This window comes from Hemitrygon akajei, chromosome 19, assembly GCF_048418815.1.
Source record: "Hemitrygon akajei chromosome 19, sHemAka1.3, whole genome shotgun sequence".
Taxonomy (NCBI): domain Eukaryota; kingdom Metazoa; phylum Chordata; class Chondrichthyes; order Myliobatiformes; family Dasyatidae; genus Hemitrygon; species Hemitrygon akajei.
Window position 1 is genome coordinate 76230095 of NC_133142.1, and position 17507 is coordinate 76247601.

The following is a 17507-nucleotide window of genomic DNA, read 5'->3' on the forward strand; positions in this document are numbered from 1 at the left end:
GACTGGAGCTGGTGAGGATCTGTCATCACTCACCATGGACTGCAGAAGGTGAGAATCTCTGCTCAACATGGACTGGAGTTTGTGAGGATCTGTCTTCACTCACCATGGACTGGAGATGGTGAGAATCTCTGCTCAATATGGATGGGAGATTGTGAGGATCTGTCTTCACACACCATGCACTGGAGATGGTGAGAATCTCTGCTCAACATGGACTGGAGATGGTGAGAATCTCTGCTCAACATGGACTGGAGATGCTGAGGATCTCTGCACAACATGGACTGGAGAAGGTGAAAATCTGTCTTCACACAACCTGGACAACAGTTGATGAGAATCTGTGCTCAACGTGGACTGGAGATGGTGAGGATCTGTCTTCACTCAACATGGACTAGAGATGCTGAGAATCTCTGCTCAACATGGACTGGAGATGGTGAGGATCTGTCTTCACTCAACATTGAGTAGAGATGGTGAGAATCTCTGCTCAACATGGACTGGAGATGGTGAGGATCTGTCCACTCATTATGGACTAGAGATGGTGAGAATCTCTGCTCAACATGGACTGGAGATTGTGAGGATCTGTCTTCACTGAACATGGACTAGAGATGGTGAGTATCTCTGCTCAACATGGACTGGAGATGGTGAGGATCTGTCTTCACTCAACATGGTCTAGAGATGGTGAGACTCTCTGCTCAACATGGACTGGAGATGCTGAGGATCTCTGCACAACATGGACTGGAGAAGGTGAAGATCTGTCTTCACACAACCTGGACAACAGTTGATGAGAATCTGTGCTCAACGTGGACTGGAGATGGTGAGGATCTGTCTTCACTCAACATGGACTAGAGATGCTGAGAATCTCTGCTCAACATGGACTGGAGATGGTGAGGATCTGTCTTCACTCAACATTGAGTAGAGATGGTGAGAATTTCTGCTCAACATGGACTGGAGATGGTGAGGATCTGTCTTCACTCAACATGGACTAGAGCTGGTGAGAATCTCTGCTCAACATGGACTGGAGATGGTGGGGATCTGACTTCACTCAACATGGTCTAGAGATGGGTAGAATCTTTGCTTAACATGGACTGGAGATGGTGAGAATCTCTCTCTGCTCAACATGGACTTGAGATGGTGATAATCTCTGCTCAACTTGGACAAGAAATGGTGAGAATCTCTGCTGCGCATGGACTGGAGATGGTGAGGATCTGTCTTCACTCAACATGGACTAGAGATGCTGAGAATCTCTGGTCAACATGGACTGGAGATGGTGAGGATCTGTCTTCACTCAACATTGAGTAGAGATGGTGAGAATCTCTGCTCAACATGGACTGGAGATGGTGAGGATCTGTCCACTCATTATGGACTAGAGATGGTGAGAATCTCTGCTCAACATGGACTGGAGATTGTGAGGATCTGTCTTCACTGAACATGGACTAGAGATGGTGAGTATCTCTGCTCAACATGGACTGGAGATGGTGAGGATCTGTCTTCACTCAACATGGTCTAGAGATGGTGAGAATCTCTGCTCAACATGGACTAGAGATGCTGAGAATCTCTGCTCAACATGGACTGGAGATGGTGAGGATCTGTCTTCACTCAACATTGAGTAGAGATGGTGAGAATTTCTGCTCAACATGGACTGGAGATGGTGAGGATCTGTCTTCACTCAACATGGACTAGAGCTGGTGAGAATCTCTGCTCAACATGGACTGGAGATGGTGGGGATCTGACTTCACTCAACATGGTCTAGAGATGGGTAGAATCTTTGCTTAACATGGACTGGAGATGGTGAGAATCTCTCTCTGCTCAACATGGACTGGAGATGGTGAGGATCTGTCTTCACTCAACATTGAGTAGAGATGGTGAGAATCTCTGCTCAACATGGACTGGAGATGGTGAGGATCTGTCCACTCATTATGGACTAGAGATGGTGAGAATCTCTGCTCAACATGGACTGGAGATTGTGAGGATCTGTCTTCACTGAACATGGACTAGAGATGGTGAGTATCTCTGCTCAACATGGACTGGAGATGGTGAGGATCTGTCTTCACTCAACATGGTCTAGAGATGGTGAGAATCTCTGCTCAACATGGACTGGAGATGCTGAGGATCTCTGCACAACATGGACTGGAGAAGGTGAAGATCTGTCTTCACACAACCTGGACAACAGTTGATGAGAATCTGTGCTCAACGTGGACTGGAGATGGTGAGGATCTGTCTTCACTCAACATGGACTAGAGATGCTGAGAATCTCTGCTCAACATGGACTGGAGATGGTGAGGATCTGTCTTCACTCAACATTGAGTAGAGATGGTGAGAATTTCTGCTCAACATGGACTGGAGATGGTGAGGATCTGTCTTCACTCAACATGGACTAGAGCTGGTGAGAATCTCTGCTCAACATGGACTGGAGATGGTGGGGATCTGACTTCACTCAACATGGTCCAGAGATGGGTAGAATCTTTGCTTAACATGGACTGGAGATGGTGAGAATCTCTCTCTGCTCAACATGGACTGGAGATGGTGAGGATCTGTCTTCACTCAACATTGAGTAGAGATGGTGAGAATCTCTGCTCAACATGGACTGGAGATGGTGAGGATCTGTCCACTCATTATGGACTAGAGATGGTGAGAATCTCTGCTCAACATGGACTGGAGATTGTGAGGATCTGTCTTCACTGAACATGGACTAGAGATGGTGAGTATCTCTGCTCAACATGGACTGGAGATGGTGAGGATCTGTCTTCACTCAACATGGTCTAGAGATGGTGAGAATCTCTGCTCAACATGGACTGGAGATGCTGAGGATCTCTGCACAACATGGACTGGAGAAGGTGAAGATCTGTCTTCACACAACCTGGACAACAGTTGATGAGAATCTGTGCTCAACGTGGACTGGAGATGGTGAGGATCTGTCTTCACTCAACATGGACTAGAGATGCTGAGAATCTCTGCTCAACATGGACTGGAGATGGTGAGGATCTGTCTTCACTCAACATTGAGTAGAGATGGTGAGAATTTCTGCTCAACATGGACTGGAGATGGTGAGGATCTGTGTTCACTCAACATGGACTAGAGCTGGTGAGAATCTCTGCTCAACATGGACTGGAGATGGTGGGGATCTGACTTCACTCAACATGGTCTAGAGATGGGTAGAATCTTTGCTTAACATGGACTGGAGATGGTGAGAATCTCTGCTCAACTTGGACTAGAAATGGTGAGAATCTCTGCTTCGCATGGACTGGAGATGGTGAGGATCTGTCTTCACTCAACATGGACTAGAGATGCTGAGAATCTCTGCTCAACATGGACTGGAGATGGTGAGGATCTCTCTTCACTCAACATTGAGTAGAGATGGTGAGAATCTCTGCTCAACATGGACTGGAGATGGTGAGGATCTGTCCACTCATTATGGACTAGAGATGGTGAGAATCTCTGCTCAATATGGACTGGAGATTGTGAGGATCTGTCTTCACTGAACATGGACTAGAGATGGTGAGTATCTCTGCTCAACATGGACTGGAGATGGTGAGGATCTGTCTTCACTCAACATGGTCTAGAGATGGTGAGAATCTCTGCTCAACATGGACTGGAGATGCTGAGGATCTCTGCACAACATGGACTGGAGAAGGTGAAGATCTGTCTTCACACAACCTGGACAACAGTTGATGAGAATCTGTGCTCAACGTGGACTGGAGATGGTGAGGATCTGTCTTCACTCAACATGGACTAGAGATGCTGAGAATCTCTGCTCAACATGGACTGGAGATGGTGAGGATCTGTCTTCACTCAACATTGAGTAGAGATGGTGAGAATTTCTGCTCAACATGGACTGGAGATGGTGAGGATCTGTCTTCACTCAACATGGACTAGAGCTGGTGAGAATCTCTGCTCAACATGGACTGGAGATGGTGGGGATCTGACTTCACTCAACATGGTCTAGAGATGGGTAGAATCTTTGCTTAACATGGACTGGAGATGGTGAGAATCTCTCTCTGCTCAACATGGACTTGAGCTGGTGAGAATCTCTGCTCAACGTGGACTAGAAATTGTGAGAATCTCTGCTTCGCATGGACTGGAGATGGTGAGGATCTGTCTTCACTCAACATGGACTAGAGATGGTGAGTATCTCTGCTCAACATGGACGGGAGATGGTGAGCATCTGTCATCACTCAACATGGTCTAGAGATGGTGAGAATCTCTGCTCAACATGGACTGGAGATGCTGAGGATCTCTGCACAACATGGACTGGAGAAGGTGAAGATCTGTCTTCACACAACCTGGACAACAGTTGATGAGAATCTGTGCTCAACGTGGACTGGAGATGGTGAGGATCTGTCTTCACTCAACATGGACTAGAGATGCTGAGAATCTCTGCTCAACATGGACTGGAGATGGTGAGGATCTGTCTTCACTCAACATTGAGTAGAGATGGTGAGAATTTCTGCTCAACATGGACTGGAGATGGTGAGGATCTGTCTTCACTCAACATGGACTAGAGCTGGTGAGAATCTCTGCTCAACATGGACTGGAGATGGTGGGGATCTGACTTCACTCAACATGGTCTAGAGATGGGTAGAATCTTTGCTTAACATGGACTGGAGATGGTGAGAATCTCTCTCTGCTCAACATGGACTTGAGCTGGTGAGAATCTCTGCTCAACTTGGACTAGAAATTGTGAGAATCTCTGCTTCGCATGGACTGGAGATGGTGAGGATCTGTCTTCACTCAACATGGACTGGAGATGGTGAGAATCTCTGCTCAATATGGATGAGAGATTGTGAGGATCTGTCTTCCCTCACCATGGACTAGAGATGGTGAGAATCTCTGCTGAACCTGGACTGGAGATGGTGAGGATCTGTCTTCACTCAACATGGACTAGAGATGGTGAGTATCTCTGCTCAACATGGACTTTAGATGGTGAGGAACTGTCTTCCCTGAACATGGATTACAGTTGGTGAGAATCTCTGCTCAACGTGGACTGGAGATGGTGATGATCTTTCTTCACTCAACATGGACTAGAGATGGTGAGAATCTGTGCTCAATGTGGACGGGAGATGGTGAGGATCTGTCTTCACTCAACATGGACTAGAGATGCTGAGAATCTCTGCTCAACATGGACTGGAGATGGTGAGGATCTGTCTTCACTCAACATGGACTAGAGCTGGTGAGAATCTCTGCTCAACATGGACTGGAGATGGTGGGGATCTGACTTCACTCAACATGGTCTAGAGATGGGTAGAATCTTTGCTTAACATGGACTGGAGATGGTGAGAATCTCTCTCTGCTCAACATGGACTTGAGATGGTGAGAATCTCTGCTCAACTTGGACTAGAAATGGTGAGAATTTCTGCTTCGCATGGACTGGAGATGGTGAGGATCTGTCTTCACTCAACATGGACTAGAGATGCTGAGAATCTCTGCTCCACATGGACTGGAGATGGTGAGGATCTGTCTTCACTCAACATTGAGTAGAGATGGTGAGAATCTCTGCTCAACATGGACTGGAGATGGTGAGGATCTGTCCACTCATTATGGACTAGAGATGGTGAGAATCTCTGCTCAATATGGACTGGAGATTGTGAGGATCTGTCTTCACTGAACATGGACTAGAGATGGTGAGTATCTCTGCTCAACATGGACTGGAGATGGTGAGGATCTGTCTTCACTCAACATGGTCTAGAGATGGTGAGAATCTCTGCTCAACATGGACTGGAGATGCTGAGGATCTCTGCACAACATGGACTGGAGAAGGTGAAGATCTGTCTTCACACAACCTGGACAACAGTTGATGAGAATCTGTGCTCAACGTGGACTGGAGATGGTGAGGATCTGTCTTCACTCAACATGGACTAGAGATGCTGAGAATCTCTGCTCAACATGGACTGGAGATGGTGAGGATCTGTCTTCACTCAACATTGAGTAGAGATGGTGAGAATTTCTGCTCAACATGGACTGGAGATGGTGAGGATCTGTCTTCACTCAACATGGACTAGAGCTGGTGAGAATCTCTGCTCAACATGGACTGGAGATGGTGAGGATCTGTCCACTCATTATGGACTAGAGATGGTGAGAATCTCTGCTCAACATGGACTGGAGATTGTGAGGATCTGTCTTCACTGAACATGGACTAGAGATGGTGAGTATCTCTGCTCAACATGGACTGGAGATGGTGAGGATCTGTCTTCACTCAACATGGTCTAGAGATGGTGAGAATCTCTGCTCAACATGGACTGGAGATGCTGAGGATCTCTGCACAACATGGACTGGAGAAGGTGAAGATCTGTCTTCACACAACCTGGACAACAGTTGATGAGAATCTGTGCTCAACGTGGACTGGAGATGGTGAGGATCTGTCTTCACTCAACATGGACTAGAGATGCTGAGAATCTCTGCTCAACATGGACTGGAGATGGTGAGGATCTGTCTTCACTCAACATTGAGTAGAGATGGTGAGAATTTCTGATCAACATGGACTGGAGATGGTGAGGATCTGTCTTCACTCAACATGGACTAGAGCTGGTGAGAATCTCTGCTCAACATGGACTGGAGATGGTGGGGATCTGACTTCACTCAACATGGTCTAGAGATGGGTAGAATCTTTGCTCAACATGGACTGGAGATGGTGAGAATCTCTCTCTGCTCAACATGGACTTGAGATGGTGAGAATCTCTGCTCAACCTGGACTAGAAATAGTGAGAATCTCTGCTTCGCATGGACTGGAGATGGTGAGGATCTGTCTTCACTCAACATGGACTAGAGATGCTGAGAATCTCTGCTCAACATGGACTGGAGATGGTGAGGATCTGTCTTCACTCAACATTGAGTAGAGATGGTGAGAATCTCTGCTCAACATGGACTGGAGTTGGTGAGGATCTGTCCACTCATTATGGACTAGAGATGGTGAGAATCTCTGCTCAACATGGACTGGAGATTGTGAGGATCTGTCTTCACTGAACATGGACTAGAGATGGTGAGTATCTCTGCTCAACATGGACTGGAGATGGTGAGGATCTGTCTTCACTCAACATGGTCTAGAGATGGTGAGAATCTCTGCTCAACATGGACTGGAGATGCTGAGGATCTCTGCACAACATGGACTGGAGAAGGTGAAGATCTGTCTTCACACAACCTGGACAACAGTTGATGAGAATCTGTGCTCAACGTGGACTGGAGATGGTGAGGATCTGACTTCACTCAACATGGACTAGAGATGCTGAGAATCTCTGCTCAACATGGACTGGAGATGGTGAGGATCTGTCTTCACTCAACATTGAGTAGAGATGGTGAGAATTTCTGCTCAACATGGACTGGAGATGCTGAGGATCTGTCTTCACTCAACATGGACTAGAGCTGGTGAGAATCTCTGCTCAACATGGACTGGAGATGGTGGGGATCTGACTTCACTCAACATGGTCTAGAGATGGGTAGAATCTTTGCTTAACATGGACTGGAGATGGTGAGAATCTCTCTCTGCTCAACATGGACTGGAGATGGTGAGGATCTGTCTTCACTCAACATTGAGTAGAGATGGTGAGAATCTCTGCTCAACATGGACTGGAGATGGTGAGGATCTGTCCACTCATTATGGACTAGAGATGGTGAGAATCTCTGCTCAACATGGACTGGAGATTGTGAGGATCTGTCTTCACTGAACATGGACTAGAGATGGTGAGTATCTCTGCTCAACATGGACTGGAGATGGTGAGGATCTGTCTTCACTCAACATGGTCTAGAGATGGTGAGAATCTCTGCTCAACATGGACTGGAGATGCTGAGGATCTCTGCACAACATGGACTGGAGAAGGTGAAGATCTGTCTTCACACAACCTGGACAACAGTTGATGAGAATCTGTGCTCAACGTGGACTGGAGATGGTGAGGATCTGTCTTCACTCAACATGGACTAGAGATGCTGAGAATCTCTGCTCAACATGGACTGGAGATGGTGAGGATCTGTCTTCACTCAACATTGAGTACAGATGGTGAGAATTTCTGCTCAACATGGACTGGAGATGGTGAGGATCTGTCTTCACTCAACATGGACTAGAGCTGGTGAGAATCTCTGCTCAACATGGACTGGAGATGGTGGGGATCTGACTTCACTCAACATGGTCTAGAGATGGGTAGAATCTTTGCTTAACATGGACTGGAGATGGTGAGAATCTCTCTCTGCTCAACATGGACTTGAGATGGTGAGAATCTCTGCTCAACTTGGACTAGAAATGGTGAGAATCTCTGCTTCGCATGGACTGGAGATGGTGAGGATCTGTCTTCACTCAACATGGACTAGAGATGCAGAGAATCTCTGCTCAACATGGACTGGAGATGGTGAGGATCTCTCTTCACTCAACATTGAGTAGAGATGGTGAGAATCTCTGCTCAACATGGACTGGAGATGGTGAGGATCTGTCCACTCATTATGGACTAGAGATGGTGAGAATCTCTGCTCAACATGGACTGGAGATTGTGAGGATCTGTCTTCACTGAACATGGACTAGAGATGGTGAGTATCTCTGCTCAACATGGACTGGAGTTGGTGAGGATCTGTCATCACTCAACATGGTCTAGAGATGGTGAGAATCTCTGCTCAACATGGACTGGAGATGCTGAGGATCTCTGCACAACATGGACTGGAGAAGGTGAAGATCTGTCTTCACACAACCTGGACAACAGTTGATGAGAATCTGTGCTCAACGTGGACTGGAGATGGTGAGGATCTGTCTTCACTCAACATGGACTAGAGATGCTGAGAATCTCTGCTCAACATGGACTGGAGATGGTGAGGATCTGTCTTCACTCAACATTGAGTAGAGATGGTGAGAATTTCTGCTCAACATGGACTGGAGATGGTGAGGATCTGTCTTCACTCAACATGGACTAGAGCTGGTGAGAATCTCTGCTCAACATGGACTGGAGATGGTGGGGATCTGACTTCACTCAACATGGTCTAGAGATGGGTAGAATCTTTGCTTAACATGGACTGGAGATGGTGAGAATCTCTCTCTGCTCAACATGGACTTGAGCTGGTGAGAATCTCTGCTCAACGTGGACTAGAAATTGTGAGAATCTCTGCTTCGCATGGACTGGAGATGGTGAGGATCTGTCTTCACTCAACATGGACTGGAGATGGTGAGAGTCTCTGCTCAACATGGACTGGAGATGCTGAGGATCTCTGCTCAACATGGACTGGAGATGGTGAGGATCTGTCTTCACTCAACATAGACTGGAGATGGTGAGAATCTCTGCTCAATATGGACGAGAGATTGTGAGGATCTGTCTTCCCTCACCATGGACTAGAGATGGTGAGAATCTCTGCTGAACCTGGACTGGAGATGGTGAGGATCTGTCTTCACTCAACATGGACTAGAGATGGTGAGTATCACTGCTCAACATGGACTTTAGATGGTGAGGAACTGTCTTCCCTGAACATGGATTACAGTTGGTGAGAATCTCTGCTCAACGTGGACTGGAGATGGTGATGATCTGTCTTCACTCAACATGGACTAGAGATGGTGAGAATCTCTGCTGAACATGGACTGGAGCTGGTGAGGATCTGTCATCACTCACCATGGACTGCAGAAGGTGAGAATCTCTGCTCAACATGGACTGGAGTTTGTGAGGATCTGTCTTCACTCACCATGGACTGGAGATGGTGAGAATCTCTGCACAATATGGATGGGAGATTGTGAGGATCTGTCTTCACACACCATGCACTGGAGATGGTGAGAATCTCTGCTCAACATGGACTGGAGATGCTGAGGATCTCTGCACAACATGGACTGGAGAAGGTGAAAATCTGTCTTCACACAACCTGGACAACAGTTGATGAGAATCTGTGCTCAACGTGGACTGGAGATGGTGAGGATCTGTCTTCACTCAACATGGACTAGAGATGCTGAGAATCTCTGCTCAACATGGACTGGAGATGGTGAGGATCTGTCTTCACTCAACATTGAGTAGAGATGGTGAGAATTTCTGCTCAACATGGACTGGAGATGGTGAGGATCTGTCTTCACTCAACATGGACTAGAGATGCTGAGAATCTCTGCTCAACATGGACTGGAGATGGTGAGGATCTGTCTTCACTCAACATTGAGTAGAGATGGTGAGAATCTCTGCTCAACATGGACTGGAGATGGTGAGGATCTGTCCACTCATTATGGACTAGAGATGGTGAGAATCTCTGCTCAACATGGACTGGAGATTGTGAGGATCTGTCTTCACTGAACATGGACTAGAGATGGTGAGTATCTCTGCTCAACATGGACTGGAGATGGTGAGGATCTGTCTTCACTCAACATGGTCTAGAGATGGTGAGAATCTCTGCTCAACATGGACTGGAGATGCTGAGGATCTCTGCACAACATGGACTGGAGAAGGTGAAGATCTGTCTTCACACAACCTGGACAACAGTTGATGAGAATCTGTGCTCAACGTGGACTGGAGATGGTGAGGATCTGTCTTCACTCAACATGGACTAGAGATGCTGAGAATCTCTGCTCAACATGGACTGGAGATGGTGAGGATCTGTCTTCACTCAACATTGAGTAGAGATGGTGAGAATTTCTGCTCAACATGGACTGGAGATGGTGAGGATCTGTCTTCACTCAACATGGACTAGAGCTGGTGAGAATCTCTGCTCAACATGGACTGGAGATGGTGGGGATCTGACTTCACTCAACATGGTCTAGAGATGGGTAGAATCTTTGCTTAACATGGACTGGAGATGGTGAGAATCTCTCTCTGCTCAACATGGACTTGAGATGGTGAGAATCTCTGCTCAACTTGGACTAGAAATGGTGAGAATCTCTGCTTCGCATGGACTGGAGATGGTGAGGATCTGTCTTCACTCAACATGGACTAGAGATGCAGAGAATCTCTGCTCAACATGGACTGGAGATGGTGAGGATCTCTCTTCACTCAACATTGAGTAGAGATGGTGAGAATCTCTGCTCAACATGGACTGGAGATGGTGAGGATCTGTCCACTCATTATGGACTAGAGATGGTGAGAATCTCTGCTCAACATGGACTGGAGATTGTGAGGATCTGTCTTCACTGAACATGGACTAGAGATGGTGAGTATCTCTGCTCAACATGGACTGGAGTTGGTGAGGATCTGTCATCACTCAACATGGTCTAGAGATGGTGAGAATCTCTGCTCAACATGGACTGGAGATGCTGAGGATCTCTGCACAACATGGACTGGAGAAGGTGAAGATCTGTCTTCACACAACCTGGACAACAGTTGATGAGAATCTGTGCTCAACGTGGACTGGAGATGGTGAGGATCTGTCTTCACTCAACATGGACTAGAGATGCTGAGAATCTCTGCTCAACATGGACTGGAGATGGTGAGGATCTGTCTTCACTCAACATTGAGTAGAGATGGTGAGAATTTCTGCTCAACATGGACTGGAGATGGTGAGGATCTGTCTTCACTCAACATGGACTAGAGCTGGTGAGAATCTCTGCTCAACATGGACTGGAGATGGTGGGGATCTGACTTCACTCAACATGGTCTAGAGATGGGTAGAATCTTTGCTTAACATGGACTGGAGATGGTGAGAATCTCTCTCTGCTCAACATGGACTTGAGCTGGTGAGAATCTCTGCTCAACGTGGACTAGAAATTGTGAGAATCTCTGCTTCGCATGGACTGGAGATGGTGAGGATCTGTCTTCACTCAACATGGACTGGAGATGGTGAGAGTCTCTGCTCAACATGGACTGGAGATGCTGAGGATCTCTGCTCAACATGGACTGGAGATGGTGAGGATCTGTCTTCACTCAACATAGACTGGAGATGGTGAGAATCTCTGCTCAATATGGACGAGAGATTGTGAGGATCTGTCTTCCCTCACCATGGACTAGAGATGGTGAGAATCTCTGCTGAACCTGGACTGGAGATGGTGAGGATCTGTCTTCACTCAACATGGACTAGAGATGGTGAGTATCACTGCTCAACATGGACTTTAGATGGTGAGGAACTGTCTTCCCTGAACATGGATTACAGTTGGTGAGAATCTCTGCTCAACGTGGACTGGAGATGGTGATGATCTGTCTTCACTCAACATGGACTAGAGATGGTGAGAATCTCTGCTGAACATGGACTGGAGCTGGTGAGGATCTGTCATCACTCACCATGGACTGCAGAAGGTGAGAATCTCTGCTCAACATGGACTGGAGTTTGTGAGGATCTGTCTTCACTCACCATGGACTGGAGATGGTGAGAATCTCTGCACAATATGGATGGGAGATTGTGAGGATCTGTCTTCACACACCATGCACTGGAGATGGTGAGAATCTCTGCTCAACATGGACTGGAGATGCTGAGGATCTCTGCACAACATGGACTGGAGAAGGTGAAAATCTGTCTTCACACAACCTGGACAACAGTTGATGAGAATCTGTGCTCAACGTGGACTGGAGATGGTGAGGATCTGTCTTCACTCAACATGGACTAGAGATGCTGAGAATCTCTGCTCAACATGGACTGGAGATGGTGAGGATCTGTCTTCACTCAACATTGAGTAGAGATGGTGAGAATCTCTGCTCAACATGGACTGGAGATGGTGAGGATCTGTCCACTCATTATGGACTAGAGATGGTGAGAATCTCTGCTCAACATGGACTGGAGATTGTGAGGATCTGTCTTCACTGAACATGGACTAGAGATGGTGAGTATCTCTGCTCAACATGGACTGGAGATGGTGAGGATCTGTCTTCACTCAACATGGTCTAGAGATGGTGAGAATCTCTGCTCAACATGGACTGGAGATGCTGAGGATCTCTGCACAACATGGACTGGAGAAGGTGAAGATCTGTCTTCACACAACCTGGACAACAGTTGATGAGAATCTGTGCTCAACGTGGACTGGAGATGGTGAGGATCTGTCTTCACTCAACATGGACTAGAGATGCTGAGAATCTCTGCTCAACATGGACTGGAGATGGTGAGGATCTGTCTTCACTCAACATTGAGTAGAGATGGTGAGAATTTCTGCTCAACATGGACTGGAGATGGTGAGGATCTGTCTTCACTCAACATGGACTAGAGCTGGTGAGAATCTCTGCTCAACATGGACTGGAGATGGTGGGGATCTGACTTCACTCAACATGGTCTAGAGATGGGTAGAATCTTTGCTTAACATGGACTGGAGATGGTGAGAATCTCTCTCTGCTCAACATGGACTTGAGATGGTGAGAATCTCTGCTCAACTTGGACTAGAAATGGTGAGAATCTCTGCTTCGCATGGACTGGAGATGGTGAGGATCTGTCTTCACTCAACATGGACTAGAGATGCTGAGAATCTCTGCTCAACATGGACTGGAGATGGTGAGGTTCTGTCTTCACTCAACATTGAGTAGAGATGGTGAGAATCTCTGCTCAACATGGACTGGAGATGGTGAGGATCTGTCTTCACTCAACATGGACTAGAGATGCTGAGAATCTCTGCTCAACATGGACTGGAGATGGTGAGGATCTCTCTTCACTCAACATTGAGTAGAGATGGTGAGAATCTCTGCTCAACATGGACTGGAGATGGTGAGGATCTGTCCACTCATTATGGACTAGAGATGGTGAGAATCTCTGCTCAACATGGACTGGAGATTGTGAGGATCTGTCTTCACTGAACATGGACTAGAGATGGTGAGTATCTCTGCTCAACATGGACTGGAGATGGTGAGCATCTGTCATCACTCAACATGGTCTAGAGATGGTGAGAATCTCTGCTCAACATGGACTGGAGATGCTGAGGATCTCTGCACAACATGGACTGGAGAAGGTGAAGATCTGTCTTCACACAACCTGGACAACAGTTGATGAGAATCTGTGCTCAACGTGGACTGGAGATGGTGAGGATCTGTCTTCACTCAACATGGACTAGAGATGCTGAGAATCTCTGCTCAACATGGACTGGAGATGGTGAGGATCTGTCTTCACTCAACATTGAGTAGAGATGGTGAGAATTTCTGCTCAACATGGACTGGAGATGGTGAGGATCTGTCTTCACTCAACATGGACTAGAGCTGGTGAGAATCTCTGCTCAACATGGACTGGAGATGGTGGGGATCTGACTTCACTCAACATGGTCTAGAGATGGGTAGAATCTTTGCTTAACATGGACTGGAGATGGTGAGAATCTCTCTCTGCTCAACATGGACTTGAGCTGGTGAGAATCTCTGCTCAACTTGGACTAGAAATTGTGAGAATCTCTGCTTCGCATGGACTGGAGATGGTGAGGATCTGTCTTCACTCAACATGGACTAGAGATGGTGAGTATCTCTGCTCAACATGGACGGGAGATGGTGCGGATCTGTCTTCACTCAACATGGACTGGAGATGGTGAGAGTCTCTGCTCAACATGGACTGGAGATGCTGAGTATCTCTGCTCAACATGGACTGGAGATGGTGAGGATCTGTCTTCACTCAACATAGACTGGAGATGGTGAGAATCTCTGCTCAATATGGACGAGAGATTGTGAGGATCTGTCTTCCCTCACCATGGACTAGAGATGGTGAGAATCTCTGCTGAACCTGGACTGGAGATGGTGAGGATCTGTCTTCACTCAACATGGACTAGAGATGGTGAGTATCTCTGCTCAACATGGACTTTAGATGGTGAGGAACTGTCTTCCCTGAACATGGATTACAGTTGGTGAGAATCTCTGCTCAACGTGGACTGGAGATGGTGATGATCTGTCATCACTCACCATGGACTGCAGAAGGTGAGAATCTCTGCTGAACATGGACTGGAGCTGGTGAGGATCTGTCTTCACTCACCATGGACTGGAGATGGTGAGAATCTCTGCTCAATATAGATGGGAGATTGTGAGGATCTGTCTTCACACACCATGCACTGGAGATGGTGAGAATCTCTGCTCAACATGGACTGGAGATGGTGAGAATCTCTGCTCAACATGGACTGGAGATGCTGAGGATCTCTGCTCAACATGGACTGGAGAAGGTGAAAATCTGTCTTCACACAACCTGGACAACAGTTGATGAGAATCTGTGCTCAACGTGGACTGGAGATGGTGAGGATCTGTCTTCACTCAACATGGACTAGAGATGCTGAGAATCTCTGCTCAACATGGACTGGAGATGGTGAGGATCTGTCTTCACTCAACATTGAGTAGAGATGGTGAGAACCTCTGCTCAACATGGACTGGAGATGGTGAGGATCTGTCCACTCATTATGGACTAGAGATGGTGAGAATCTCTGCTCAACATGGACTGGAGATTGTGAGGATCTGTCTTCACTGAACATGGACTAGAGATGGTGAGTATCTCTGCTCAACATGGACTGGAGATGGTGAGGATCTGTCTTCACTCAACATGGTCTAGAGATGGTGAGAATCTCTGCTCAACATGGACTGGAGATGCTGAGGATCTCTGCACAACATGGACTGGAGAAGGTGAAGATCTGTCTTAACACAACCTGGACAACAGTTGATGAGAATCTGTGCTCAACGTGGACTGGAGATGGTGAGGATCTGTCTTCACTCAACATGGTCTAGAGATGGTGAGGATCTCTGCACAACATGGACTGGAGAAGGTGAAGATCTGTCTTCACACAACCTGGACAACAGTTGATGAGAATCTGTGCTCAACGTGGACTGGAGATGGTGAGGATCTGTCTTCACTCAACATGGACTAGAGATGCTGAGAATCTCTGCTCAACATGGACTGGAGATGGTGAGGATCTGTCTTCACTCAACATGGACTAGAGCTGGTGAGAATCTCTGCTCAACATGGACTGGAGATGGTGGGGATCTGACTTCACTCAACATGGTCCAGAGATGGGTAGAATCTTTGCTTAACATGGACTGGAGATGGTGAGAATCTCTCTCTGCTCAACATGGACTGGAGATGGTGAGGATCTGTCTTCACTCAACATTGAGAAGAGATGGTGAGAATCTCTGCTCAACATGGACTGGAGATGGTGAGGATCTGTCCACTCATTATGGACTAGAGATGGTGAGAATCTCTGCTCAACATGGACTGGAGATTGTGAGGATCTGTCTTCACTGAACATGGACTAGAGATGGTGAGTATCTCTGCTCAACATGGACTGGAGATGGTGAGGATCTGTCTTCACTGAACATGGTCTAGAGATGGTGAGAATCTCTGCTCAACATGGACTGGAGATGCTGAGGATCTCTGCACAACATGGACTGGAGAAGGTGAAGATCTGTCTTCACACAACCTGGACAACAGTTGATGAGAATCTGTGCTCAACGTGGACTGGAGATGGTGAGGATCTGTCTTCACTCAACATGGACTAGAGATGCTAAGAATCTCTGCTCAACATGGACTGGAGATGGTGAGGATCTGTCTTCACTCAACATTGAGTAGAGATGGTGAGAATTTCTGCTCAACATGGACTGGAGATGGTGAGGATCTGTCTTCACTCAACATGGACTAGAGCTGGTGAGAATCTCTGCTCAACATGGACTGGAGATGGTGGGGATCTGACTTCACTCAACATGGTCTAGAGATGGGTAGAATCTTTGCTTAACATGGACTGGAGATGGTGAGAATCTCTCTCTGCTCAACATGGACTTGAGATGGTGAGAATCTCTGCTCAACTTGGACTAGAAATGGTGAGAATCTCTGCTTCGCATGGACTGGAGATGGTGAGGATCTGTCTTCACTCAACATGGACTAGAGATGCTGAGAATCTCTGCTCAACATGGACTGGAGATGGTGAGGATCTCTCTTCACTCAACATTGAGTAGAGATGGTGAGAATCTCTGCTCAACATGGACTGGAGATGGTGAGGATCTGTCCACTCATTATGGACTAGAGATGGTGAGAATCTCTGCTCAACATGGACTGGAGATTGTGAGGATCTGTCTTCACTGAACATGGACTCGAGATGGTGAGTATCTCTGCTCAACATGGACTGGAGATGGTGAGGATCTGTCATCACTCAACATGGTCTAGAGATGGTGAGAATCTCTGCTCAACATGGACTGGAGATGCTGAGGATCTCTGCACAACATGGACTGGAGAAGGTGAAGATCTGTCTTCACACAACCTGGACAACAGTTGATGAGAATCTGTGCTCAACGTGGACTGGAGATGGTGAGGATCTGTCTTCACTCAACATGGACTAGAGATGCTGAGAATCTCTGCTCAACATGGACTGGAGATGGTGAGGATCTGTCTTCACTCAACATTGAGTAGAGATGGTGAGAATTTCTGCTCAACATGGACTGGAGATGGTGAGGATCTGTCTTCACTCAACATGGACTAGAGCTGGTGAGAATCTCTGCTCAACATGGACTGGAGATGGTGGGGATCTGACTTCACTCAACATGGTCTAGAGATGGGTAGAATCTTTGCTTAACATGGACTGGAGATGGTGAGAATCTCTCTCTGCTCAACATGTACTTGAGCTGGTGAGAATCTCTGCTCAACTTGGACTAGAAATTGTGAGAATCTCTGCTTCGCATGGACTGGAGATGGTGAGGATCTGTCTTCACTCAACATGGACTAGAGAT